The sequence below is a fragment of the Mastomys coucha genome, unplaced genomic scaffold (assembly GCF_008632895.1).
Source record: "Mastomys coucha isolate ucsf_1 unplaced genomic scaffold, UCSF_Mcou_1 pScaffold16, whole genome shotgun sequence".
NCBI lineage: Eukaryota > Metazoa > Chordata > Mammalia > Rodentia > Muridae > Mastomys > Mastomys coucha.
The window spans coordinates 89,614,675-89,618,254 of NW_022196898.1; the positions used below are offsets into that span (position 1 = coordinate 89,614,675).

Below are 3,580 nucleotides of genomic sequence, written 5' to 3' on the forward strand. Positions count from 1 at the left end.
GTGTGTGCCACCCCACATCCGTGTAACTTCCCTTTTCTTGGGGACCCCCTTCCTTATTTCTCCCATTTGTTATTAACATTTCTAAAGCATTCGCCAACTCAGCCAAACCACAGGACCAGTCTCTTCTCTAAATTCCCTTTCTGCTAGCTTCACTTGGAATTCTCTTGTCTTAAAATATTCTGATACTTAAGCAACGGCAATATTTTTATTGGCCTTTCCAAGTCTCCCCCACGTGGTTATTAGTGCCCAAACGCTAAAATGCCAACCAAGCAGGCAGGAAATAACAGCTTATTCTGCTTTCAAACATGTAAAAACGTTGGAATTTCTGTAGCGTTTTGGACTTTCTTTTAGGGACAGTCTAAATAATGCCTTCCATCTACTGCTAGTGAGGGAGACTAAAAGTGGTTTCCCACACTTCTGTGTCAGTTGCCTTGCTGTGCCTAACCGGGAGAGACCTACCTACCCAGAGTGACAAGCCCTTCAATTAAGACTACCTAGAGATTCTTCCTCCCCTCCAGAGATAGAGTGGTGGGAGGACTAAAGCGTTAAGGCTGAGGATGAGACGTTTCCCAGCTCGGGTTCACGCCTAGCCCAGTTGGCCAAATAAGGTTCCCCAGCTAGCAGTTTCCGTAGCAGGCGGGTTCAGACGTCCTCGGGTCAAGAAGGCGGACCTGGGATTAGGATCTGGCGATCACACCCTAGACCTGCCCAGCCCAGTCACGAACTTTCTTTCCTCGTTCTGCCCAGTCTATACGCCCTTCCTTTTTCCACTCATTGTCAAACGCCGCAGAAGCACAGTCTCTGACCAAAGCCCCCGACAAGTACACCAAGTTTCGGGAAAACTGGCGACCGCGATCGATCTAAATGGGCTTTCATTCTGGACGCACCGACGTGTAAACCCCAACAGGTTACACAACTGCAAAGATTCCAGGGAGGGGACAACGAACGCTTCTCCGTAGCCTGGGAGCCAAGCAAACAAAATAGCACCGCTTTCCCGTGCAGGCGCCCCATCCTCGGCTCGCCGGAGCCTCCCCGGGGGCTGGCGCGCCCCAGGCCGAGGTGCTGCCCTTCGCCCTTCGCCCTTCGCCGCCTGCCCTCGGGGTCAGCGGGCGCCCCCTGGTGCGCCCGGCTCTCCGGAGCGCCGGTCCCCGAGAGCCCCGGCTCTGTCCCGCCGCGCGCCGCCCTGCCCGGGCACTTCTCACACCTCCGCGCGCACCGGGAGCACCTGAGGAGCGGCGCGCCCCGTCCTCCTCCCGTCCCGCACCCCTCCACGCGCCGCACCCCGGCACCCGCTTCTCCTCCTCTCCCCTCGCGGACCAGAACGCGCTGCTCCGCCGCCCGCGGCCACTCACCTCCGGACCGGCGCGGCGCAACCTCCGCCTGGGACCAGCGCTGACAAGTGGCTCGCGGTGCCTGCGCCGTCCCTCGCCAGCCGGTGGGGAACTTCCGCCTCCTCGCTCGCCCCGCCTCGCCCCAAGGATGGCCACGCCCCCACGGTCCGGGCTGGGCGGGGCCACGTCGCTCAAGGCTTAGAAGGCAGTGGAGTCTCCCTGTTGAGCGCTGGGACTGGCTGGGGCCGGCTGCGGCCGCCTCAAAAACAATTTCCCCCAGTGGAGTTTCGGTGGGCGTCGTCTCCGGGGTGTAGTCTCGGAGTGGTACCTGGCCTTGATCTAGCCTTCCTCTTCTCTTGTTTTGTATTTAGGCGCTTTTCACTCTGCAGAAACTTGAATTGACCCGCAGTTGGTCTGGCTAAAAATAGAAGAGGGCTTTAGCTAAATCTCTGTGGATGCCAGTTCAGCGACTACCGCCTGCTTTTGTGAAAGACCTCTGTACACTCTCTGGAAGTGCAAACTCTGAAGTTTGCTTGTCAGGAAGGTGAAAATCGCTAACCCTAATAGGCAGAGGTTAAATCTGTCCTCAAGCTAAAAGACAGCCATACAAAGCAGCAGCCAAAAGTGATTCAGCCTCTGTATCCTCGGCTTATTTTTCTAATTCCTAATCAACAGCACATTTACCTTCTTCTGTAAAGTTGTTTGATTTTGCCCAGAGAATTCATTCACAAGCAAACTTTGTAATGGTTTAGTGAACACTCCAAAAGAAACTTGCAAAGTTTTCTCTTACTCTTTGAACTGGCTTTTAAAATATTAAAAGCACAAGTGTTAACCAAATGGTGTATCAAACAAAAATAAACCTCAACCGAAGTCCCCGCGGAGTCTAGAGTCTGCTCTAAACGTGCAAGCAAAATTCTAAAGTAGGTCCAAAGTTGTTGGAAGAGTAGCCACTGGCCACATATGTCTGTTTAACTCACTGTAAAAAACGTTTTATATCATTCTTCTGAATCTAAATTTATACATGAGTAGGATAGGATCTCCATTAAATATAAGTTTCAGTAGGACTACATTTCACTGTGCTGTTGGATGTTTAGTGGCCAAGTTGACATAAAAGTACAGGGGTTTTAAAACTTTGTAATAGGTATGTTGATTACACATTGATATTATCTGCTTATTTAAAACATTGTTAAAATTTACTTCCATTTTTAATGTTCATACTGGAAATTTTAACATGGATATGACTTGCATGTTTTGTTGGGCAGTTGTCGATTGTATTACATTCTAAAAAGAAAACTAGTTTGCAGGGAAGATTTTTCTAGTGTGCAATTTGTCTAGTGTGTTTTAGGGTTATGTTTCACAGATCATCCAAAAACGGTTACATGTAAACTAATACCCTCTGCAAAGCAAATAGTAAGCCTCACAACTGCCTTCATAAGATGAATGTCATCCTTATTTACAATGTTTAAAATTAAAAGTTGCAACCGGTTCTATAACACGTGATAGGCAATCCCACGTGACAGGTCAGTGGTGAGTGTTACCTTCTAAGAGTTCTCCTCACCTCCTCGCCTGCTCGGGGCTGTTGCAGTGAAATTGACCCAGATCAATGCTAGTTCATTACCAAGGTTACAGGCCATAGCACCAGAGAATAAGTACCTTGAGATGATGAGGAAAGAGCTGAGAGTAAATAGCCTGTCCCAAATGTACCTTAAGTTTTAGTTCTAATTGCAAACCAGGCCCGGAGCCTTCTCCCCTCCCACTCCAGTCCAAAGCCTGGGGAACAATCAGTATGTTAAGGCATCTTGCATGAATTGTTACTTATCCAGTTGCCCTCTTGGAAAGTAGCCTTTTTCTGGGTCCATCCAAACTTGGAATTCTTAGGTATGCCTCCTAAAATCATACTTTTAAACAAACACTACCTGTTCCATTTCCAGGAAATTACTAAACTTTAATTAGCGCCAAAATATTCCCCTATCTGGTTCCACCTTGGTGGCACAGAGGGCCCATCTGGCATATGTGAGGGCCTCATCCTTTCTTCAATACCACCACTAACATTACCTCAGTCTCTATCTCTGTCACTATTAATACCTCCTCTACCAACATCACCATCACCTCTGCCACCACCACCATCATCACCACCACCACCACCACCATCACCACCATCACCATCATCACCACCACCACCATCACCACCACCACCACCATTACCACCATCACCATCACCACCACCACCATCACCACCACCATCACCA

The 3,580-nt window shown here is 49.5% G+C and overlaps 1 protein-coding gene across 5 annotated transcripts in view; it reads right to left on the reverse strand.

Annotated features, from left to right (window-relative positions):
* Pdlim5 (PDZ and LIM domain 5) overlaps positions 1–1,488 on the reverse strand; it is a 163,924-nt gene extending 162,436 nt beyond the window's left edge. For all 5 annotated transcript variants that reach the window (XM_031375680.1, XM_031375679.1, XM_031375678.1 and 2 more), the window contains exon 1: positions 1,353–1,488. The gene's annotated coding sequence lies outside the window, so the exon portion shown is untranslated. The remainder of the gene's footprint in view (positions 1–1,352) is intronic.
* Between the last annotated feature and the right edge of the window lie 2,092 nt (positions 1,489–3,580).